The following is a 27,212-nucleotide window of genomic DNA, read 5'->3' as shown; positions in this document are numbered from 1 at the left end:
TCAGCCAACCTACTCTCTCGATGGTACTTTGCCTTTAGGTTTCTGACATCTGCTGGTATGTAGGGCATGCTACTCAGACTTCCATCTTTGCTGTGAATCAAGGATAGTACTGGACCATTCTTGATGTACCGACGTTACAATCATGCAGCAACTTTATGAATTTCTTCTCGTGAGTACTGAAACCTATGTGGGCGCTCAGAAATCTTACTAGGTCAAACTTCTTTATCAGATCGTGATTGTGTTCCTCGACATATTCGGTGACCACCCACCAAGCTCCATCTGTGTTTAGCTTCATCCTGACAAGGCATCCCATCTTGAGAATGATGCCTCTCTTTTGTTCCGGCACGACAGGCAGAACACCTTTACCCTTCTTGTTCTTTCGTGCCTTGTAGCACCTTAGCTCACCTCTATTGTACTTGTTAGTTTTTTATTTTCCTATGGTATTCTGTGTTCATAGCAAGTCCATGGAACAATGCATATCTCTGGTAGTATTGCTTGGCATCTTGAAATGAACCAAATCTCTGTCCAACATAAGGTGGTTGAGTTGGCATGATTTCTGATTGTCCCTCTTCTTCTTCCCCTTGTGTTTCGTCATCAGTTTCATCATTCACTTTGGTATTGTCAGTTGTTTCATCTATTTGAATGTTGCTTGTGCCGGTGTGCATAGGCGTGCTTGTCTTCATTGTTGCAACGATTGCCAGTTCTAACACTGATTCTGCATTGTTTGTGGTAGTATCGATGGCTGGCTCATGGAACACTCCTTCCGTGTGCTCTGAGGTACCCGCAGTAGATGTTTGTGCATAGTTTTTGATTGTAGTCGAAGCTCCTGCATTTTTTAAAATCATGTACGTGTGTAAGTAGTATTGCTTGAATGGCATCTTCATTGAAATGAAATATGGCAGTTGCATCTGATTGTTCATGGCAACCGCAACTTATTCTACAAGGAAATTTTCATAAGTGCCCACGCACTGATGACGCATTGGATTGAGGCATCTACAAATGTTACTGTTCCCAGTTTCGCACAGGTAGATAACCAGGTGTATAAGTTACATGTATAAAGTTTTGGGATGTGCAAACTTTGAAATCATGGTAACTGAAATCCATATTTTTTTGGCATGACATCATGCATATATGCAAGTCTTGAGCATCTGCATTTGGCCAGGTATGGCAACTGGAGTTGTCCAGCCATGGCAGCTACAGTTAACCTAGTATGGCATCTGCAGTTGCCTAGTCATGGCAATCAGCATCTTAACATCAAATGCATGCTAAGTACACACACGGCAAATGCAGGTAATCACAAATGGCAAATTCACACAGACAGTAATTGACAAATCCAGATGATCATAGATGACCAATGGACGTATTCACTTGGTGGCAACAGCAGTTGCCACGACTACCCATGACAAGTGCACTTTCCCAATGCTTTTCATAAAGCAAATGCATTTTTTCCTAGTTCACATATTACCTTGATTTGCCACATGTGCTACTTGAAGTTGGTGTGCCACTCAAGTTGGTGTGTTGTATCTGCATTACTGATGGCCTGCAATGGTGCAGCTTTCCACGAGACTTCTGGTGGTGCGGTTGTGCCATAAGAAGCTACGATCATGTCAACATATATCATAAGATGGGATGCCATATTTATTCTTTTTGTATGAAAACCTGTTAAATCTCACTTTTTTCCTTCACGCATCATGTGGATGTTTAGTTTCGAAATCATGGCAAAACATAGTCCACCATGCAAGGAAACTACAGTCGACAAGCATCAACCAATTGCAGTTGGTCAGGCGTGGCAACTGTAGTTGTTAAAACATGGCATATGTAGTTGAGAATTCATGGCACCTGCAGTTGTTCAGACATGGCAACTGCAGTTCGGTCATGGCACCTGCAGTTGTCCAGTCATGGCAACCATAGTTAACAACTGCAGTTTGTCAGGCATGGCGACTGTAGTTGTTAAATCATGGCAAATGTAGTTGTTAAAACATGGCATATGTAGTTGTTCAGTCATGGCAACTGTAGTTGTTAAAACACGACAATTGCAATTGTTCAGTCATGGCAATTGTGTGAAATCATGTATGGCAAATGGCAATCGTACCTTTAATTTGGCACATGCAGTATTCCACTGATGGCAAATACAATTGACCAGGCTTGGCAGGTGCATTTTTCATCATTTTTTGTTTTTCTATCAGCTACAAATGCCAATGTCATCTATTTTTCATTTTTGTCACACCACGTAAATGCCTAGTCTTTCTCTAGTTTCCTTTTCCAATAGATTGTCCGCAAGATCATTTTTTCTTATGTCTCACCTATGTAAGATGTTGATGGCAGGTATCCGATTGCCACATGTTGCCACGTGGTGCATGATGGTCCTGTGTTTTTCAAAATACTCGTAAGTCTGCCATCCTTGCAATTTTCTTGCCACATCAACATGCTCGCATTACCTTGATTTTCCACATTTGCTATTTGAAGTTGGTCTCTCGCATATCTATCACTGATAGCCCGCTGTGTTGCAACTTGCCATGCTATTCCTGCCTGTGTGGTTGTGTCATAAGAACTTTTGAACAATGTCATTGTAGTACATAAGTAGAATGCCATTTCCAAGTCCACAAACATGTCAACTATCACTTTGTTCATCACACATCGTACCTATGCCCGCGTACTGCTCTAGTAGTGGCACCAATGGTCCTGCTGAAATGAGTTGATTGTACTCTATTGCATCCCAAGGGGGCGCTAGTGGCCGTTCAGAAAACCAAGGATCAGTCTCATCTTCATGATTCATTTTTCTGCTTCTCCCACTGTTTTTTAATCACTGCATGAATGAGAATGCATTATTATTCTAATTCCATTTTGTTGTTTCCACAAAAAAGGAAACACGGCAATCTTATCACATGACTAGCATAAACAACTATTACAGCATGGCAAGTAGAAAACATCGTAGCCATGCATCTCTGTTGATAGGGCATGCATATTATTTCTTTCTCTACAACCTGGATGGCAACTACCATGTACAACTAACGGCAACTAACTACATAACATGATGGCAACTAACAACAAAGTTAAGTGGTAACTATTTTTTCCTTCATATGTGCCGGCCAAAATTCTCTGCTCCGCCCTGCTTCCCCATCGTTTTTTTGTCTAACTCTTAGTGAATCCTTAACATACTTTTGAGCACCTTCCGGTAGCAACCCCAACCTAAAAGCTTAGTTCGAACTTCTGATCACCCGTATTTATGAAAGATCAGATCTAGGATACAAGATGGCAACTTTGTGTATTTTGGAGGGGAGATGAGAATGCACATGAACGGCCGGATTCATGTGATTTCCAGATCCATGCGGCACAAATCTAGTACGTTTGTGGTTTGTTTACCATGACCTTCTGGATCCAGTCGCCATCTACATGGGAAATCTTGAAGTGAAATTATTGGGGGGAGGAGATAGGAGAACGACTAGATGCAGGATGTTTTATCACCTTTTGTTTGAGTTTGTTTTTGTGTTTTCCGTCGAGGGGGGCTATAGTGATCTGATCTGATTGTGATGGCAAGTATAGAAGGAAGCGGATGGAGGTAGGGGAAGATTTGCCGATCCGGAGGTTGGAGATGACCGACCACTACTAGGGAAAACCCTAGCAGTAGCGCGTGTTTAAAGCCTATCAGTAGCGCGGGGAGCAGCGCTACTAGTAAGGCGCTATAGCTAAAGGTTAGTAGTAGCGTGGGTTGGACCACGCTACTGCTATATCGACTTAGTAGCAGCGCTTTCTACTATGAGCGCTACTGGTAATTAGTAGTAGCGCTTCTCCTAGCACACGCTACTACTATTATTCCGTATTTCTTTTTTATTTCATGTTGTATTCATACACCTTTATACAAGTTTTCATACCACAGCAATTTAGAGAATGATTTTACATCATAATGAGTTATTACATCACTATGAGAAAGAGCCGTGGACTAGTTTCAAATGGATGGACATCCACTTGAAACTAATCCGCGGTTCTTTCACCCAATGATATAATAAATATCATCATCATCATCATCATCATCATCATCATCATCATCATCATCATCATCATCATCATATCATTAACAACTTATCATCATAATACATCATTGTCATATAAAACCTCCTCATGATCATCGTTTTCATCAATGAGACATCACATACAAGTTGGTCACTAGACATAATCACAACTACTCATCATCATCAACTCTCATAAACATATTGTACCTCAAGGACCTACTACATTCTCTTAGGACCTACTATATTATCTTAGGTAAAATAGCATAAAACAAGATAGCCCCTGACTCTCCATTATGGAGAATGGAGATTATCCTGTCTCCAATTCTTGCCTTTCGCACAATGTTGCTTCCAAGAACCTCCTTACGACTGTCCATACATTTTTTCCATTCTTTGATTATCATGTGTTCACCGGTTTTAGAAATACGGTATGGACAGGTGAGATTCGTAGGACAACCTGGCTGTATGTTCAAAACATCAAGGCAACCATTCTGATACATCAAATGAGGCACACAATTCGTCGGGATTTTCTGTTGAAAAACATAGTAATAACTTTGTAGTTAGAAATGTAGTTTAGTTTTAGAAGTATGCAAAAGATGCACGGATGTCATAATAGTAAAAGATCTTACCAGGATATCTCCATGGAAGTTATCGTGGTTCAACATGTGCACTAGTGGCACGTATTGACCATAATTTGGAGGAGTTCGATAAAAGGCATTGTAATTCTCAATTTCAGTACAATATGTGACCAGATGATTTTTCTCCTGATAAGTTAACTCAGAGCCACCGGTGTAGTTGGTTCTGTCTACCATCTTCCGCACATTCTTTGAAGAATGAAAGTAAGCTATCAATGGAAATAAGTTGTCAAGTATTTTGAAATAAACAATATAAATTACTTAATAACTATGTTTGAGGAACTCACATAGTGGTAGATTGGAAGCGTATCAACAAGGACCCAAGTGTCCAAATTGTCTTGGTCGATGTCAGGATCACCAAGATCCATGGTGACAAACATACCCTCTTGAAAATCATACATATTGCAAAGTGCTTCCCAACCTGGGCAACCAAAATGGGATACGCTCTCAGAATTGTATAGATTTACCTCAAAATCCATAGCATGACGGGTCCTTAGGTTAATTTTCTTTTTTCATTCCTCTCATGATCTTCAAAACCCATCCTCTCCAAGACATAGTGTCTTGCATGGCATGGGATAAGTTAGTTGAATTGTAAAAGACGAAAATTAAATGTTAAAGTAGTAAAAGTCAAGCTTAATTAAAAAAATACTTTGCGTCGTAGCTTACCGTATCACAATCGAAGGCCTCCTCGAGCTTAATGCTGAAGCGCCGACCTTCGTCCACGTGAGGCCTGTCGCAGAAACCACGGTTGTCGCCGCACCAGGAGCACTCCCCGGGACCTTCTTCATCCGACGACATTTCCTATGTTCATAATTCAAAGATTAAACTTGTACAATTAAATATATGTACTACAAAAACTATTTTAGATCATTATTATTCATCACGGGTTGACTATCGGTCTGTTGAGTCTTTTCTTGAAAACTCTGAGCTCACGTGGTGTATATATTCGACCGTCGGTGATGGTAGCTCCTCCTTTCGTTCTCGGGTGCATTACACCAAATTGTCTAGCACACGGGAACGAAGGAGAAGCTACCCCCACGAAAACAGTCGGGAATCTTCGTCCTCTCATGTATGGTGGAGACTCACCCTCACTGATTCCTCTATGACATTTGCGACCGTCGGTGATGGTCATTACTCCTCCTTCCCCTAGTGCATAACAAAGGTCTAGCACAAGGAAAAGAAGGAGAAATGACCCCCAGGACAACAGTCGGGATTCTTTGGCCTCGACAGACTTAAAGTCAACCTGAAATATCGTTTAATTATCTTTCTAGAAAATCCAGGCCACTCGATATTTCCTACATATTCTAGCACAAGTCATGCCATAATTCAGGGAAAATTCCGGCATGACCTTTGCTAAAACAGGACATATCGAGCGCCTGAAATTTACCGGAATGGAAATTAATCAACACTCCGCAAAACATAGGCCACTCAGAGGTGTAACCTGAACATGATCTGCCACTTGGGCAACCACATATCCTATTTGAGCAACACAAGATAAACATGTTTTTATCTACATCATATCTTAGAGGACGCATATTGACATGGAGATTTGGCTGGTCTCACCTCGAGGTCAGAGGGGGTCGATGACAGGGACGATGGTGGGGATGATGGAGGGGCTCCTTGATTTCCGCAAAAACAAAAACCTTATAAGTTATCACTAATACATCCCGAATAGTATCATACATATAACATCAGTAATACAATTAAAACCCTAGCGAACGACGGGTATCGACGATGAGGATGCGGGATAGGCATCGTCGACGTCGATGCGGGAATAATTGCTTAAACTAAAAAATAACAACAAATGTGATATCTTCAACTAGTTCTATTAATTCAACTAGTTCTTACTAAAAATAGACTTACTATAAATAGAAATAAACTAGTTCTTTCTAAAAATAAACTAGTTCAACTAGTTATATTAATTTTCTTACTAAAAATACATTAGTTCTATTAATTCAACTAGTTCTTACTAAAACTAAACTAGTTCAACTAGTTTATTAATTTACTTACTAATTATTTTAAACACTTACTAAAAACAATAAAAAAACTACATTATACAATAGTAAAAAACTACAGTGAAAAACAAAAAAAGATGGAGGGAGGAGGAAGGAGAGAGGAGGCGGGGGAGGAGACCGGTGGGATTGGAGGAGGGAGGAGGCAGGGGAAGGAGGGGGAGGGGGCGGCCGGAGGAGGAGGAGGGAGGGGCGGGGGTGGAGGGGGAGGGGTGGCCGGAGGAGGAGGAGTGTCGTGGAATTGTCACGTCAGATGTCCTAGTGAAAGGACTTAGTCGTGGAGCCATCGCAACTAGGAAGCTTAAAGGGGTTAATCGGGACAAAGGACACGGGGTTTATACTGGTTCGGCCCCTTATGGTGAAGGTAAAAGCCTACGATCCAGTTTTGAGTGGGATTGCTTATGTCTTGATTACCAGGGAGCGAATCCGCTTAACCTAGTTCTCGATATGATGTTACTTGCCCTGAACCGCCGCCGGATCGTCCCTTTATATACAGAGGTCGACGCCCAGCGGCTCTCAGAGTCCCGGTCGGCTCATAGACAGTGTCTGGCTCGGTCTCTGTCTATTCATGCCTTACAATACAAGTTACATACATATGGCGGTCTATCTCTATGGGCTTTGAGTCGCCTTTGGGCTTTGGGACCTTAGCTTAGCCGCCATCTTCAAGTGTCGTCTTGGGCTTCATATCCTTGAGTCGCCATAGGTATAACCCGACCCCTCCTGGGCGGGTCATACCTAATAGTTATATCCCCAACATTAGGCCCTAGATTGATTTGAACGGGTTCATGTCAATCTTCAACACTTAGAAAAATTCTTATGCTCTACGTTTGAACAGAAGTTCTTTAACCCACCATGACATCATCCTGTGGATTTGCGATAACCCGCCATGATGTCAACTGCCATTAATGCACATTTTGTCCAACATATCTCAACGGATCCTTATCTTAATGACCATCCTGAGAATCGAGGCATCTTAGTAGCTGGATAACCATATTTTCGGCCTCCTCATTTTTCGCGCCCACTTATCAGTCTTCCCTTATAAATAGACCCGACCAGGTCTTTCCTCATTCTCCCCTTCCTGCGTCTTCTTCCTCTTGCAACCCTACTGCCGCTCGATCTCCGCTGCCGCTGCAGAGCACCTCGTCTTCCTCGACCACGGCCGCTACATCAACCTGAGTTGATCTACAGAACGATGGCGACCCTCCGCAGTAGATCTGCAACTGTAAGTCTTCGCTTCTCCGCACCTCAGATTCGCATTAGGGTTTGCGAGTTCCTCTGTGTTCTTCGCTGTTCATCATGGTTTCTTCATAGTTCCTCCACCGCAACCTCTTTTGATTCAAAAGAAATATATGACTCATGCGGTAGTTGTTTTGCGTCCATTTTTTATACTAGCGGATCCCTTTTTCCTGTAAAGGGGCCTCATTAGAACTCACGAACTCATCTGTACTAGTTTTTTAGGCCTAGTATATTTTCTTTTTCTGAACAGCCATTGATCCAAAATAATAGTTGCAGTCTGTGAAACTTGTTTGCGTAACACTTAGGCAAAAAACTGTATTTTGTTAGATCCACCTAGTCATGGCAACTCTTATAACCGGCTTAAAATTGCAATGCTCAATTGATAAACTTGACCACCCATGGCGGTTTAGATAACTTGACTGCCCATGGCGCTCATGGCAGCTTAAATAACTTGATATAATTAGCCATATACCATTAGGCCCCTTTATAAGCCGCCATCTTGAATATGCACTGTAATATTTCTCTCCGGCTTAAATTTGAACCGTAAATTTTACTCTTTCTCAGGCTTCCATCACAATGCTACCCAAACAACCCACTTCATGCAATTGGGTCAAATCCATCGTCACAGACAGTATGCTTGATGACTTTGTGAAGACCGGTTATCTGCCAAAGAAGGAAGTTATGTCATATCGTGCTCCTGACCCGACGGAGGAAAAGCCTCAGCCCAAAGAGGGGGAGGTCATCGTCTTTACTGACCATATGAACCGGGGGTTTTCACCACCCGGCTCAAAATTCTTTAGAGACGTCCTGCACTTCTTTGACCTCCATCCTTAAGACATCGCACCCAATTCCGTGTCTAATATTTGCAATTTTCAAGTGTTCAGTGAGGTATATCTTGGAGAAGAGCCCAGCTTACTACTATTCAGAGAGTTATTTTACTTGAACCGCCAGAATGAATGCACCAACGGACCTATCATGGAACTTGGCGGGGTCTCAATCCAACGATGGAGCGTCATTTTTCCTTGTGTCAATCCACCAAGTCACCCCAAAGACTGGAACCATACATGGTTCTATTGCCAAGACACTTCTCCGGCTGATGAGAACCCTCTGCCCGGGTTTCATGCTCTGTGTCTTGACTCCAATCATCCACTTCCTGATAAGATAACAGCCGCCGAACGCCAGACGCTCGCCCCACCATGGCTAAAGTCAAGGCTCTTTTGGGGAATGGGCTGAATGGAATCGACTTGGTCCGAGTTTGGCTTGCCTGGTGGATCATTCCCTTGAGCCGCCGCCCCGGTCTAATGTGTACCTATACGGGTAAGAAGAATGACCCTCTGTGGCACAGCTCTGACGATTTGCCTAACCACGTCACTGATGATATGACAAAGTCTCTCCTAAATGAAAGCCTAGCAGACTAAGGTAAGGTGGGCTTAAGCCCCTTCTGCGAAGCTAACCCGGCTCCAGCAGTAAGCCGCCAATCTGAATAAATTACCTTCATCCTTCGATGTTTTATCTGTACTCACACCTTTACTGATTTTCACAGGCTGATGATAAATTCTGGAAGGCTAAATATGATCACGAGGCTTCGAAGAGGGCCAGGAAGGCCAAGAGAGCCGCCAGGAAAGAAGTCGCGAAGAAGAAGGGCAAGAAGGCCAGCGCCTCTGACTTGCTTCGACTAGAAGATACTTCTGAGTTGGAGGTAGCCCTTGACTCTCTTGGCTCCTTTTTTAACCACCTTATTGACACTGATTATCATCAGGAGGACACAGGAACAAGTCATGGAAAGGATGAAGAGGTAACTATCATTTCCTCCGACTCCGAGCCTTTGCCAAGACAGAAAATCCGAAGAGTAACCCGGAAGTAAGATTTTCACATCCCTTAGCTTATCAATATCCTCAATTTCTTTTGAAGTGATAGATTCATGAGAGCCAGAGGCAGACCCGGACCAGCAAGGACACGGAACTCTCCTCTGGCTTATGGAACACACCAAGGAAACGCTGGAATGAGGTCATCTCCGATTTCAATCCCTTTTATCCTTTGGCGGGTCTCACTCATCAACCACTCAACTCTTCTGACTCGAATTATCAGGAAACTTCACCTTCCTCCGATGACTCAATGCAGCCCAACTTGCCGGCTTTCAAAACCGCTCCAAGGTAATGATGATTGACTTATCTTGTATTCATTTCAATTCTTTATATTTAAACTAATCTTTTGATCTTATGCAGCGGAAAAGCAAAGCCTAGCAAGAAGGCAAAGAAGAATAAGCCGGCCGAAGAACCAATCTTCAAAGAGCCGGAATTCTAGACGGCCGCACCTGAGGCCTCTGTTCTTGATCCACCACCTGAACCCGCTCATGACATGCCGCCACTGACTGCTGACCCGCCTGCCGAACAAGCCGCCGATGGCTCTGAAAAACCAGAATTTTCTAGCCTGGCCAAGACAGACGACCCGCAAAATGCTGATGTTGAGATTACCAGGACCGGCTATACTGAGCCGAGGAGACCCACAGTGCTGGCCAAGTGTTCTGCCAAGGAGGATCTCCTGGAACGCCACAAGGTACGGTTTGATGTTGCTGATTACACTCACATGAGCATTGGAGAAATTTTTCTGGCTATCTTAGCCAAGTACACAACAGCCGTGACGTCGAAATTGATATGGTGAAGCAAATGCACCAGAAGTTTGAGGTATAATCTCTTCCCTTCCTTGATTTATCCTTCTTATGCTAGCCCCCAAGTCTATTGCTTATGATGAATATGTTGTAGACTTAGAACAAACATGTAAGCATTAGTGACATCCTTTGATCAAACCTTTAAAAATCCGGCTTAATCCGTAGTCCCCAAGGGCCAGTTTAATCAACCTGAATGAGCCAGTCCTTCACATGCTTGCTTAGAATGCAGTTGTGTAGCTTTTACCAGCAATATGCATTAGCCCCCAAGTGCCAAGTGCTCTTGCTTGCAAAGTACTTGGGACTTACTCTCATGAACCGCCACCAGAAAAAATTCTTTGGTAGACATTAGCCCCCAAGTGCCAGGTGTTGTTGCTTGCAAAAGGCCTGGTACTTAATATTATATGCTAATAGTCATGATTTTGACCCGGTATTTGCACATGCCACCACCACTCAACTTCAATCAGAAGTGTCTGATTTAAAGAACCGCTTGGAAGCACAGGAGACTGAGACCCAAAGAGCCAACTCCAAATTTGAATTTGGTGTATCTAAACAAGAGAAACTGAAAAAGGACTTTGAAGTGGAGAAAAAGGCCTAGGCTGAAGAAAAGATTGCTTTGACCAATCAAGCTGATAAAGCAGAGGCGGCTCTTGAAGAGGCGACCGTAGAATTATCCGGCTTAAAACGCCATGTCTCTTAGATGGTCTTAGCAATCTTCGGTAAGTCGCCCTGCAAGTGTCAAATATTTGAATCGTTCTAGTGATCATATAAATTGTCATTAACTCACCTGACATTGCTATGCAGGCCCCAGGAACACAAATCTTAACCAAGACATGCTGATAAAGCTGAATGCGGTTTACACGCTGGTGGAACAACTCTACACGGGATCTCAGCGTGCCTTAGCCATAGTGGCTCTGTGAAATGAAGTTCCCACACTTCTGGTGGATGTGCTAAGGAAGCTGTTTGTGCCGCCCCAGTGATTTACTGAAATAAGGCGGTTGTCTGCAAGAGCCGGAGTCGTGGCTGCTTTAAGCCGGGCCAAAGCTTGGCTTCCAGAATTAGACCTTGCCGACATCGCCATTGGGTATCCAAGCCTTAAGGAGGATGGCATGCCATTTGAACAAGAGGACTTCGCCGCTTGTGTGAAGGAAATACGCCCTGTGGCCACATTGATTGCTGATGAAGTGGATCTCACCAGGTACCAGCCGGGTTATGACGCGGAGAACCGGAGGATTCCAACGCCACACTATGAAGTGACCAGCCTGATCCCACCAACCCGTAAGCATACCTTCGCCCCTAACGTTGACCCGGCCAGACTAATTGATGATGGAGCTGAATTTGAAGCTTTGAATGGCATTGACTGGTCATCATCAACCTTCCAGGACAGGGAACAAGGCGAAGAAATGGAGAGGGCTGACCCAGAAGCTTCAGGTCAACAAGAGAATTGATCCGCCGGGCGGCTCATATTTGTAGCCTGCTGAAAAATAACTTAATCATTTGGACTCGGGGAGTCATGTAATAGGGTAGAAATGGCTTTGCTATGTCGTGCCATCGTGCATGTTTTGGTGCTCAACACTGTTAAGCCGCCATCTCATATTCACTCCTTTCTATACATATCATCTATTTTTCTTATGCTTAAGAAAGTCTTTGACCTGCCCCGCACATAGAAATAGATCACAAGAAAACCCTTGGCAGCTTACCGTAGGGTGGGTCATAATATCTTTATATATAACCTCTACTATGGAACAAAGAGTCACAGCTAAGCCTGTTGTGAAATATAGCTTTGAAACACAACTATAATGTCATACCTGTGATCTTTGTACTGCCGGTTTATTTGACCCGAACAGTAAGGGTGATAACCCAATCTTTGGAAACCATCACTTCCAAATATATGATGATTGTCATGTGTCGGCGAATTATCGTCCAAAACCAAGATGGGTTAATTTAAACCACACCTATACTTAGATCTTTGAAAAAAAATCTCAAGACAAAACAAAGGTTGCTTTCAAACAAAACTTAAGCCAAATAGAAAGGAAAAATCAAGGCTTCTGTTTCGAATACGATCAGTAAACCGTTCCAAAGGGTTTAAGCTAGGATTCAAATACAATCATGTAGCCCCCAGTGGCTTTGGCGTTGCGCCGATCAAGAGGATACCGACAGCTATGTTCTCTTTGGTTCGAATACGACCTATGTTTAAATAAGAAGCCCCCAAATGACCTTGAGAGTTTTTTAACGACTCTGATTTGAATACGATCAAAGTCGGACCCAAAAGGGGTTAAGCTATGATTCGAATACGATCAAGAAACCCCCTAGTGAGTTTGGCTATGTGTCGATCAAGAGGGTACCAACAGCTATGTTCTCTTTGGTTCGAATACGACCTATGTTTGAACAGGAAGCCCCCTAGTGATCATGAGGTTTTAACTGCTAGATTCGAATACGATCATGAGCCGAACCAAGAGGGTTAAACTAGATTCAAATACGATCAGCCCCAATTGGTTGTTTGAAATGATGATGATGAAGACATATGATCATTGAGGATGAAAAGGACAGAGATCCTGCTTTATTACTTATCATAATATATACATCGTCAAAATATGTACATCATGAGAGCCGGTGGCTCAAGTGTAGTAAGGCCGAAGATGAGTGATATTCCATGGCCGTCGGGTCTCTTCCTCTGACTTACATGAGTCTTTGTGCTCTCGAACATCGATAAGGTAGTATGACCCATTGTTCAAGTTCTTGCTGACCACAAAGGGCCCTTCCCAAGGTGGGGATAACTTGTGTGCATCAGTTTGATCTTGGATGAGCCAGAGCACCAAATCACCTTCCTGAAAGGTTCTGGACTTAACCCGGTGGTTGTGATAGCGGTGCAGGTCCTGTTGGTAAATCGCCGAGCGGGCTGCTGCCAAGTCACGCTTTTCATCTAACAGGTCAAGTGCATCATGACGAGCCTATTCATTATCAGCCTCAACTTAAGCCGCCACACGGGGCGAGTCATGACGGATGTCACTAGGTAAAACCGTCTCTGCTTCGTAGACCATGAAGAAAGGCGTGTAACCCGTAGACCTGTTGGGGGTAGTATTGATGCTCCATATTACAGAAGGTAACTCTTCAACCCAATAACCCGGCGTTCGTTGCAAAGGAACCAAAAGCCGGGGCTTGATGCCTTTCAAGATTTCCTGATTGGCTCTTTCAGCTTGACCATTGGATTGAGGGTGAGCTACTAATGAAACATCAAGCCGGATATGCTCACGTTGACAAAACTCCTCCATGGCGCCTTTGGACAGATTAGTACCATTGTCAGTTATAATGTTGTGTGGAAAGCCAAAACGAAATATCACCTTTTTCATGAATTGAACCGCCATGGCTGCATCACACTTACTAACTGGCTCTGCCTCAATGCACTTTGTGAATTTATCAACCGCAACCAAGAGGTGGGTCTTTTTGTCGTTGGATCTTTTGAAAGGTCCAACCATGTCGAGCCCCCAGACTTCAAATGGCCAAGTAATTGGAATCATCCTCAACTCTTGAACCGGCACGTGAGCACGTCTTGAGAACTTCTGACAACTGTCACATTTACTGACCAGATCCTCCGCATCAACGTGAGTTGTCAGCCCAATAAAACCCATGACGAAAAGCCTTGGCCACAAGGGACTTTGAACCGGCATGATGGCCGCAATCCCCTTCATGAATCTCACAAAGAATTTCTTGACCTTCCTCAGGAGAGATGATACATCTCCAACGTATCTACTTTTCCAAACACTTTTGCCCTTGTTTTGGACTCTAACTTGCATGATTTGAATGAAACTAACCCGGACTGATGATGTTTTCAGCAGAACTACCATGATGTTGTTTTATGTGTAGAAAAGAGAAGTTCTCGGAATGTCCTGGAAATCCACGGAGGCACTTTTTAGAATTAATAAGAATTTTTGGCGAAAGAATGAAGGCCAGGGGGCCCATGGGCTGTCCATGAGACAGGGGGGCACCCCCCCTAGGGCATGCCCTCCTATCTCGTGGGCCCCCTGGACACCTCCCGACCTCAACTCCAACTCCATATATACCGTCTCGGGGAGAAAAACTCAGATAGAAAGTTTCATCACGTTTCACGACACGGAGCCGCCGCCAAGCCCTAATCTCTCTCGGGAGGGCTGATCTGGAGTCCGTTCGGGGCTCCGGAGAGGGGGATTCGTCGCCGTCGTCATCATCAACCATTCTCCATCACCAATTTCATGATGCTCACCACCATGCGTGAGTAATTCCATCGTAGGCTTGCTGGACAGTGATGGGTTGGATGAGATTTACCATGTAATCAAGTTAGTTTTGTTAGGGTTTGATCCCTAGTATCCACTATGTTCTGAGATTGATGTTGCTATGACTTTGCTATGCTTAATGCTTGTCACTAGGGCCCGAGAACCATGATTTCAGATCTGAACCTATTATGTTTTCATGAATATATGTGTGTTCTTGATCCTCTCTTGCAAGTCTATAGTCACCTATTATGTGTTATGATCTGACAACCCCGAAGTGACAATAATCAGGACACTTCTCGGTGATGACCGTAGTTTGAGGATTTCATGTATTCACTATGTGTTAATGCTTTGGTACGGTTCTATATTAAAAGGAGGCCTTAATATCCCTTAGTTTTTGTAAGGACCCCACTGCAACAGGAGGTAGGACAAAAGATGTCATGCAAGTTCTTTTCCATAAGCACGTATGACTATTTACGGAATACATGCCTACATTACATTGATGAATTGGAGCTAGTTCTATATCACCCTATGTTATAATTATTCCATGAGGAATCGCATCCGGCATAATTATCCATCATTGATCCATTTCCTACGAGCTTTTCACATATTGTTCTTCGCTTATTTACTTTTCCGTTGCTACTATTACAACTACTACAAAAACCCAAAAAACATTTATCTTTACTTTGTTACCGCTACTAATATTATCATACCACTTTTGCTACTAAACACTTTGCTACAGATACTAAGTTATCCAGGTGTGGTTGAATTGACAACTCAACTGCTAATACTCAAGAATTCTTTGGCTCCCCTTGTGTCAAATCAATAAATTTGGGTTGAATACTCTACCCTCGAAAGCTGTTGTGATCCCCTATACTTGTGGGTTATCAAGACTAATTTATGGCGCCGTTGCCGGGGAGCATAGCTCTATTCTCTGAGTCACTTGGGATTTATATCTGTTGATCACTATGAAGAACTTGAAAGACGCTAAGACCAAGATTTTACCCTTAACTACGAGGGGAGGTAAGGAACTGCCATCTAGCTCTGCACTTGTGGGTTATAAGTAAGCTTGCGACACCTAAACCTGCTACTGCTATGAATTCTGATATGTCGCATGTTATTGATGATGCCACTTCTGCTATGCATGATGAAACTACTTCTGTGCGTGATACTACTGTGCCATTAGGTGAATTTCTTGATGAACAACTTGCTAGATTTAGGGGGAATGAAAATATTGAAGAACCAATTATTGATGATAGTGATGATGAAGGTCACCCCAATGATTATGTTTTACCTGTTGTTCCTAAGGGTTATGTTATGCATGAAACCGCTGCTATGGAAATTCTTGCTTGCAATGATAGAAATTATCTTAAGAAATTATTAGCTAAATGGAAGCAGCAGTCTCTTAATTCTAGAATGAAACCCGATCCTGCTTTTGCTACTTCACCTATCTGTGTTATTGATAAGTATTATGAATTCTCTGTTGATCCTGATATTATTACTTTAGTTGAATCTGATCCTTTTTATGGCCTTGAATCTGAAACTGTTGTGGCACATCTTACCAAGTTGAATGATATAGCCACCCTATTTACTCATGATGAGAAGTCTCGCTATTTATATATCCTTAAGATATTTCTGTTCTCATTAAAGGGTGATGCTAAGACTTGGTATAATTCTCTTGCTCCTGGTTGTGTGCGTAGTCCCCAGGATATGATTTATTACTTCTCTGCTAAATATTTCCCTGCTCATAAGAAACAAGTTGCCTTGCGGGAAATATATAATTTTGTGCAAATCAAAGAAGAGAGTCTCCCACAAGCTTGGGGGAGGCTTCTCCGGTTACTTAATGCTTTGCCTGATCATCCTCTTAAGAAAAATGAAATACTTGATATCTTTTATAATGGACTAACCGATGCTTCCAAGGACTACTTGGATAGTTGTGCTGGTTGTGTTTTCAGGGAAAGAACAGTCGACGAAGCTGAAATACTATTGAATAATATGTTAACTAATGAAAATAATTGGACTCTTCTCGAGCCAGTTCCTGAAATAATTCCTGAACCAATTGAGCCAACTCCTGAGCCTATTCCTAAACCCACTCCAAAGAAGAGAGTTGTTTTATTTCTCAGTCCTGAAGATATGCAAGAGGCAAAGAAATCAAGTACAGAAAAAGGTGTTAAAGCTGAAGATGTTAAGAATTTACCTCCTATTGAAGAAATACATGGTCTTAATTTACCGCCTGAAGAACCACATTGTCTCGATAACCCGACACAGGTAGTAAAGGTAAATTCTCTCTATAGATATGATAAAGTTGAAGTACCCTCTACTAAATTTCATAGCCCATGCTTAAATTAATTTGATGACTTTATGGCTAGACAAGAAAGTTTTAATGCTTATGTTGGTAGAGAGTTAAAGAATAATGCTTTTGAGATAGGACGCGTAGGTGATAATCTGGCTAGAGTTAAAGATGAACTTCACCGCGTTAGCAAATATGCTTCTATGGTTGCTACTCAAGCTGAGCAAGTACTTAAAGCTCAAAATGATTTGCTTGAGGAATTGAATAATAAAAATGACTTTGCTGTTAGAGTGGCTACTAGAACTGGTAGAATGACTCAGGAACCTTTGTATCCTGAAGGCCACCCTAAGAGAATCGAGCAAGATTCTCAGAGAAATAATTTAGAGGCACCTGGTTCTTCTAAAAAGAAGAAGAAGAAAAATGATAGAACTTTGCATGCTTCTAGTGAACCTACTATAGACACACCTGAGAATCCCAATGATATTCCTATTTCTAATGCTGAAACACAATCAGGTGATGAACATGAACCTAGTGATAATGTTAATGATAATATTCATGTTGATGCTCAACCTAGCAAAGACAATGATGTAGAGATTGAACCTGTTGTTGATCTTGATAACCCACAATCAAAGAATCAACATTATGATAAGAGAGATTTTGTTGCTAGGAAGCACGGTAAAGAAAGAGAACCATGGGTTCAGAAACCCATGCCCTTTCCTCCTAAACCATCCAAGTCAAAGGATGATGAGGATTTTGAGCGCTTTGCTGAAATGATTAGACCTATTTTCTTACGTATGAGTTTAACTGATATGCTTAAAGTAAATCCTTATGCTAAATATATGAAGGATATCATCACAAATAAAAGAAAGATACAGGAAGCTGAAATTTCCACCATGCTTACTAATTACACTTTTAAGGGTGGAATACCAAAGAAACTTGGAGATCTGGGTGTTCCAACTATACCATGCTCTATTAAAATAAATTATGTTAGAACTGCTTTATGTGATCTTGGAGCCGGTGTTAGTGTTATGCCTCTCTCTTTATATCGTAGACTTGAATTGAATAAGTTGACACCTACTAAAATACCTTTGCAAATGGCTGATAAATCAACTGCTATACCTATCGGTGTTTGTGAGGATGTGCCTGTTGTAGTTGCAAATGTCACTATCTTAACGGACTTTGTTATTCTTGATATTCCCGAGGACGATAGCATGTCTATTATTCTTGGTAGACCTTTTCTTAATAATGTACGGGCTGTTATTGATTGCAACAAAGGCAATGTCACTTTTCATGTTAATGGTAATGAGCATACGGTACACTTTCCGAGGAAACAATCTCAAGTTCATAGCATCAATTCTATTGAAAAAGTTCCAACTATCATTTTTGTAGGTTTTGAATTTCCTCTCCCTACTGTCAAGAAAAAGTATGATATTCTTATTGTTGGGGATTTTCATATCCCCGTTGAGGTAACGTAGTGTTATTCGAAATTTCTCCGGTTCCGTGTTATTCGGAATGAGTTTGTTAACAAGACTTGATCAACCTTGTTAGTGGGTTCATTTTGATGATCACGAGATGGATCAAACTGGAAGGCACGACCTTCTGTACCCTCTTTTTACTTTCTGTTATTTAGAATAAACAAAGCAAAAATAGTATTATCCGTCTGTTTTCTGAATTATCCATGCATTAAAAAAATAGTCTAAAAATAAAAGTGATCCAAATGCCCTGCAAATTTAGTATGATTTTTTCTGGAATATTTGAGGATTTTAGGCACTGAGAACACTGCAAAAGGGGCAAGCACCAGGCCACGGGAGAGGAGGCCCCCCCCATGTAGGGCACGCACCCCTGTCTCGTGGGCCCCTGGTGGCTCCCCTCCACTTATGCCGGCACCCACACACTTCATCTTCTACCCAAAAAAATCCCCATCTAGCTCAAGCCCGAGTTCTAGCTCGTTTTGCTACGAATTTCGATCTCTTAGCTCAAAGCTCCATTCGCAAAACTACTTTGGGAGATTGTTGCTTGGTATGTGACTCCTCCATTGATCCAAATAGTTTTTGTTCTAGTGCTTTATTCATTGCAAATTTTTGTTGCATAGGTGACCATGTTCTTGAGCTTGCATGTTAAATTTTTGAGGTCCCAAGCAATTCCAATGCATGATATAGGCTCTAAGCACTTGCAGGAGTAGTTGCTATCAATCTTGTCTAGTTTTATTCAGTTTTATTTTGAAGTTACTAAAATTTCAGAAATTTTCAGAAAAAGAAATATGCTTAGAAGAATGTACCAAGGTGGTTCCTCGGCAAAGAAAGGGCCAAGGATTGCTATACGTGAACAAGATGTTAATTTGCCGAGGGACGCAAATGTATGGGCTTGCGAGTGGCCATCCGATGATTTTATGGTTGAAGCAGGCTTCAAGGGAGAATTTGACGCGTATGTGCGTAATGCTAAGCTTGAGGACTTCTTACAAGATAAGTGTCCCCAATATTATCAATTGACTAATTCTTTTGTGCGGAGGTTCGAATATATTTCTTCGCGTAATTCTCCTGGTGTTGTGTTTGATATTTATGATACATCTTATACCATGGATTTAGAGGATTTCACAACTGCTTGCAAACTCCCGCAGTGGGGTAATATTAATAATCCTCCCAAATCTGAAGTTAGAGATTTTCTTGCTAGTATTATTGTGGGAGAATCTAGGGACGTAACACAAGCTACCATAGGGAGCATCCATTTTCCTGCTATACATTACTTTGCTCTCTTTATTGGTAGATGCATTAACGGTAAGGACGAAGTATGTCACATGTGTGCTCCTGATCTTTGTGTCCTCAAGAGTGCTGTGTCAGGTTATAGAGGTTATAACTTGGGGGCAATAGTTGCACGTAGGTTGCATAATAATAAAAAAAGGGAGATTTCTTTGGAGGGATTTATGCAACCCGTGTGGCTAATTTTCTTAATATAGCTCCACGAGAGGGGGGCATGCTTGTACCTCCTGTTTATTTGGATAAAGACGCTATGTTCGATCATCATTTTCTTCAGAGGAATGAACAATTCCTCCATTATCGACTAACCTTTAACAGACGCAACTACGTCCCTGTTACTCTTCCTGCTCCCTACCTTTTTTATTATCAGGCAAAAGGAAAATATGTTCTCACCAGGAAAGAAGCCACTGAATATGAGAATGGAATGGAGGTCGCTCGCCAACACACTGCTGCTCAGGAGGCGGTTGCCTCTGCATCTCAGTACTACCCCGGCTACTCTTATGGATATCAGCCAGGTGATCATTGGTATTAGACCAACTTAGGCAAAAGCCTAAGCTTGGGGGAGCATGTATTTCTCACCGACTTTACATTCATGTTCACACACTAGTCGTCGGTGCTCACACTCTTTCATTGTATTATCCATGTTAATTTAAATTTCTTTTTCTAGCTTTCTTCTTGTGTGTTTGTTAAACCTTAAGAAAAAACCAAAAAAATAGTTAGTTTAATTTCCTTGCTTGTAGTAGAAATTAAAATGAAAACCCAAAAAGATTTCTTGTTCTTCTTTTACTTGTTGGGAGCTTTCCCGTGTAAACAGTTTTATTTTCTTTTCTTTCTTTTGGGGGTCAAGAAGACTATATTGAAAATGCTTAGTGGCTCTTATATGCATGATTGTTTATTTAACTTAGAGCCCATATTACTTGTCTTCTCTCTTGAGTCGAATGCTTGCAGATTCTAGCTTAGTCCAATGCATGTGCACTCTTATTATTATACACATCGTTCGGTCGTGCAAGTGAAAGGCAATAATGACGATATATGATGGACTTATTGGGATGAGAAAAGCTGGTATGAACTCGACCTCTTTTGTTTTTGTAAATATGATGATTCATCGTTCCTGAGTCAGCTATTATGAAGTAAACATATTTGCAATGACATTTAGAGATTATAGTTGCTTGTGCCATGCTTGATTAGCTATGAGTTATAATGGTTTACCTTGCGTGCCAACATGCTATTAGAATGATTATGATGTGGTATGATGGGATGGTATCCTCCTTTGAATGTATTAAGTGACTCGACTTGGCACATGTTCACGCATGTAGTTGAATCAAATCAACATAGCCTTCATGATATTTATGTTCATGGTAGATTATATCCTACTCATGCTTGTACTCGGTGTAAATTAATTTTAATGCATGTTTACGACTGTTGTCGCTCTCTCAGTTGGTCGCTTCCCAGTCTTTTGCTAGCCTTCACCTGTACTAAGCGGGAATACTGCTTGTGCATCCAAACTCCTTAAACCCCAAAGTTGTTCCATATGAGTCCACTATACCTTCCTATATGCGGTATTTACCTGCCGTTCCAAGTAAATTTGTATGTGCCAAACTCCAAACCTTCAAATGAAATTCTGTTTTGTATGCTCGAGCAGCTCATGTTTCAACTAGGGCTGCCTATATCTTCCATGCTAGGTGGGTTATTCTCAAGAGGAGTGGACTCCGCTCCTCATTCACGAGAAAGGGCCGGTAACCGGGATGCCCAGTCCCATGATCCAAAAAGATCAAAGCAAATCAAAATAATTAAACAAAACTCCCCCAGGGTTGTTGTATGTTGGAGGCACTCGTTGTTTCGAGCAAGCCATGGATTGATGCTTGTTGGTGGTTGGGGGAGTATAAACCTTTACCATTCTGTTTGGGAACTGCCTATAATGCATGTAGTATGGAAGATACAGCCATCTCATAGTTGTTGCGTTGACAGCAAAAGTATGCCGCTCAAAATGTTATTCAATCTCTATTTTAAAATCGAGCTCTGGCACCTCTACAAATCCCTGCTTCCCTCTGCGAAGGGCCTATCTATTTACTTTTATGTTGAGTCATCACCCTTCTTATTAAAAAGCACCCGCTGGAGAGCACACTGTCATTTGCATTCATTATTATTGGTTTATATTGGTATGACTTGACTGGATCTCTTTTACCATGAATTACAATGTTTAGTCAGTCCTTGATCTTTAAAGGTGCTCTGCATTTATGTTTTGCGGTCTCAGAAAGGGCTAGCGAGATACCATTTTGTTATATCATGTTATGATTATTTTGAGAAAGTGTTGTCATCCGAGTTATATTATTATGGCTCGCTAGCTGATTATGTTATTGATATGAGTAATTGTGAGACCTATGTGTTATTGTTAGTATGGTTAGTTCATAATATTTCCTGAAACTTGAATGCTGGCTTTTCATGTTACAACAAGAGCAACAGAGTTTGTAAAAGTTTTTCTTCATCACTTTCAGTTTATCAACTGAATTGCTTCAGGACAAGCAAAGGTTTAAGCTTGGGGGAGTTGATACGTCTCCAACGTATCTACTTTTCCAAACACGTTTGCCCTTGTTTTGGACTCTAACTTGCATGATTTAAATGAAACTAACCTGGACTGACGCTGTTTTCAGCAGAACTACCATGATGTTGTTTTATGTGTAGAAAAGAAAAGTTCTCGAAATGTCCTGGAAATCCATGGAGGCACTTTTCAGAATTAATAAGAATTTTTGGCGAAAGAATGAAGGCCAAGGGGCCCACGGGCTGTCCACGAGACAGGGGGGCGCCCCCCCTAGGGAGTGCCCTCCTATCTCGTGGGCCCCCTGGACACCTCCCGACCTCAACTCCAACTCCATATATACCGTCTCGGGGAGAAAAAAATTAGAGAGAAAGTTTTATTGCGTTTCAAGACACGGAGCCGCCGCCAAGCCCTAATCTCTCTTGGGAGGGCTGATCTGGAGTTCGTTCGGGTCTCCGGAGAGGGGTATTCGTCGCCGTCCTCATCATCAACCATCCTCCATCACCAATTTCATGATGCTCACCGCCGTGCGTGAGTAATTCCATCGTAGGCTTGCTGGACAGTGATGGGTTGGATGAGATTTACCATGTAATCAAGTTAGTTTTGTTAGGGTTTGATCCCTAGTATCCACTATGTTCTGAGATTGATGTTGCTATGACTTTGCTATGATTAATGCTTGTCACTAGGGCCCGAGAACCATGATTTCAGATCTGAACCTATTATGTTTTCATGAATATATGTGTGTTCTTGATCCTGTCTTGCAAGTCTATAGTCACCTATTATGTGTTATGATCCGACAACCCCGAAGTGACAATAATCGGGATACTTCTCGGTGATGACCGTAGTTTGAGGAGTTCATGTATTCACTATGTGTTAATGCTTTGGTCCGGTTCTCTATTAAAAGGAGGCCTTAATATCCCTTAGTTTCCGTAAGGACCCTGCTGCAACGGGAGGGTAGGACAAAAGATTTCATGCAAGTTCTTTTCCATAAGCACGTATGACTATTTACGGAATACATGCCTACATTACATTGATGAATTGGAGCTAGTTCTATATCACCCTATGTTTTAACTATTGCATGAGGAATCGCATCCGGCATAATTATCCATCATTGATCCATTGCCTACGAGCTTTTCACATATTGTTCTTCGCCTATTTACTTTTCCGTTGCTACTGTTTCAACTACTACAAAAACCCAAAAACATTTATATTTACTTTGTTACCGCTGCTATTATTATCATACCACTTTTGCTACTAAACACTTTGCTGCAGATACTAAGTTATCCAGGTGTGGTTGAACTGACAACTCAACTGTTAATACTTAAGAATATTCTTTGGCTCCCCTTGTGTCGAATCAATAAATTTGGTTGAATACTCTACCCTCGAAAGCTGTTGCGATCCCCTATACTTGTGGGTCATCAAGAGACACAACGCTGAAATGCCCCAGTGACACTTGATGTCTACTACACAACCTTCTTCTTGTAGACATTGTTGGGCCTGCAAGTGCACAGGTTTGTAGGACAGTAGAAAATTTCCCTCAAGTGGATGACCTAAGGTCTATCAATCCGTAGGAGGCGTAGGATGAAGATGGTCTCTCTCAAACAACCCTGCAACCAAATAACAAAGAGTCTCTTGTGTCCCGAACACACCCAATACAATGGCAAATTGTATAGGTGCACTAGTTCGGTGAAGAGATGGTGATACAAGTGCAATATGGAAGGTAGATATAGGTATTTGTAATCTGAAAATATAAAAACAGCAAGGTAAGTAAAGATAAAAGTGAGTGTAAACGGTATTGCAATGATAGGAAACAAGGCCTAGGGTTCATACTTTCACTAGTGCAAGTTCTCTCAACAATAATAATATAGATAGATCATATAACATGCCCTCAACATGCAACAAAGAGTCACTCCAAAGCCACTAATAGCGGAGAACAAACATAAAGATCGATCTACTCAAAGTTATTCTTTCGGATCGATCTACTCAAGAGTTTGTACTAGAATAACACCTTAAGACACAAATCAACCAAAACCCTAATGTCACCTAGATACTCCATTTTCACCTCAAGTATCCATGGGCATGATTATACGATATGCATCACACAATCTCAGATTCATCCAACCAACACAAAGTAATTCAAAGAGTGCCCCAAAGCTTCTACCGGAGAGTCAAGAAAACGTGTGCCAACCCCTATGCATAGGTTCATGGGCGGAACCCGCAAGTTGGTCACCAAAACATACATCAAGTGGCACGTGATATCCCATTGTCACCACAGATAAACACGGCAAGACATACATCAAGTGTTCTCAAATCAAAGACTCAATCCGATAAGATAACTTCAAGAGGGAAACTCAATTCATCACAAGAGAGTAGAGGGGGAGAAACATCATAAGATCCAACTACAATGGCAAAGCTCGGGATACATCAAGATCGTGCCATAGAGGGAACACAAGAGAGAACACGAGAGAGAGAGAGATCAAACACATAGCTACTGGTACATACCCTCAGCCCCGAGGGTAAACTACTCCCTCCTTGTCATGGAGAGCGCCGGGATGATGAAGATGGCCACCAGTGATGGATTCCCCCTCCGGCAGGGTACCGAAATGGGCTCCCGAGAGGTTTTTGGTGGCTATAGAGGCTTGCGGCGGTGGAACTCCCGATCTATCTTGATATCTAATGGTTTTAGGGCACGTAGGCATATATAGGCGAAAGAAGTCGGTCGGGGGGTGCTCGAGGGGTCCACGAGACAGGGGGTCGTGCCCCCCTATCGCCCGGGCTCCTCGAGTATCTTCTGATGTGAACTCCAAGTCTCCAGGATGATATTCTTCCAAAAAATCACGTTGACGAAGGTTTCATTCCGTTTGGACTCCGTTTGATATTCCTTTTCTTCGAAATACTGAAACAGGCAATAAAACAGCAATATGGGCTGGGCCTCCGGTTAGTAGGTTAGTCCCAAAAATGATATAAATGTGTAAAATAAAGCCCATAAACATCCAAAAAGGGGTAATATAATAGCATGGAACAATAAAAATTATAGACACCTTGGAGACGTATCAAGCATCCCCAAGCTTAATTCCTGCTCGTCCTCGAGTAGGTAAATGATAAAAACATAATTTTTGATGTGGAATGCTACCTAGCATAATTCTTCAATGTAATTTTCTTTATTGTGGCATGAATGTTCAGATCCAAACAATTCAAAATAAAAGTTCATATTGATAAAAGAAATAGTAACACTTCAAGCATACTAATCAAAGTAATCATGTCTTCTCAAAATAGCATGGCAAAAGAAAGTTCATCCCTACAAAATCATATAGTTAGGCTATGCTTCATTTTCGTCACACAAAGATGTTCCCAACTTCTATACCCCCGATGACAAGCCAAGCAATTGTTTCATACTTAAATAATCTCAAACTTTTTCAACCTTCACGCAATACATGAGCGTGAGCCATGGATATAGCACCATGGGTGGAATATAATATGATGATGGGGATTGTGTGGAGAAGACAAAAAAGGAGAAAGTCTCACATTGACGAGGATAATCAACGGGCTATGGAGATGCCCATCAATTGATGTCAACATGAGGAGTAGGGAATGCCATGCAACAGATGTACTAGAGCTATAAATGAATGCTTAACAAAAGAAAACTAGTGGGTGTGCATCCAACTTGCTTGCTCACGAAGACCTAGGGCATTTGAGGAAGCCCATCGTAGGAATATACAAGCCAAGTTCTATAATAAAAAATTCCCACTAGTATGAAAAAGACAACTTATGAGACTCACTATATGAAAAACATGGTGCTATTTTGAAGCATAATATATGAGACTCACTACATGATGAACAAGGTGCTACTTTGAAGCACAAGTGTGGAAAAAGAGATAGTATCATTGCCCTTTTTATTTTTTTTATTTTTTTCTTTTCTTTTTCTTTTTTTTCTTTTTTGGGCCTTCCTTTTTTTCTTTTGGCCTTTCTTCTTTTTTTCTTTTTTTCCTTTTTGGGCAATGCTCTAATAATGATGATCATCACACTTCTATTGATTACAACATATGAATTACAACTCGAAACTAGAATAAGATATGACTCTATATGAATGCCTCCGGCGGTGTACCGGGATGGTGCAATGAATCAAGAGTGACATGTATGAAAAATAATGCATGGTGGCTTTGCCACAAATACGATGTCAACTACATGATCATGCAATGGCAATATGACAAAAGTAAAGTATGTCATGATGATGATGAACGGAACGGTGGAAAGTTGCATGGCAATATATCTCGGAATGGCTATGGAAATGCCATAATAGGTAGGTATGGTGGCTGTTTTTAGGAAGATATAAGGAGGTTTATGTGTGATAGAGCGTATCGTATCACGGGGTTTGGATGCACCGTTGAAGTCTGCACCAACTCTCAAGGTGAGAAAGGGCAATGCATGGTACCGAAGAGGCTAGCAACGGCGGAAAGGTAAAAGTGCGTATAATCCATGGACTCAACATTAATCAAAAGAACTCATATACTTATTGCAAAAATTTAGAAGTCATCAAAAATCAAGCACTACGCACATGCTCCTAGGGGGATAGATTGGTAGGAAAAGACCATCACTCGTCCTTGACCGCCACTCATAAGGATGCACAAGCCAGGTACACTTCATGTTTCAAATTTGTTACACAACTTTAACCATACGTGCATTCTACGGAACTTGCTAACTTCAACACAAGCATTCTTTAAATTCATAATCACCCAACTAGCATGACTTTAATATCACTACCTCCATATCTCAAAACAATTATCAAGTATCAAATTGATCATAGCATCTAGTTCACCTCCTATGAAAGTTT

Source organism: Triticum aestivum, chromosome 5B (genome assembly GCF_018294505.1).
Source record: "Triticum aestivum cultivar Chinese Spring chromosome 5B, IWGSC CS RefSeq v2.1, whole genome shotgun sequence".
In the NCBI taxonomy this organism is placed as follows: Eukaryota; Viridiplantae; Streptophyta; class Magnoliopsida; order Poales; family Poaceae; genus Triticum; species Triticum aestivum.
The sequence above is the reverse complement of the archived record's forward strand: the minus strand, read 5'-3'. Positions refer to the sequence as shown.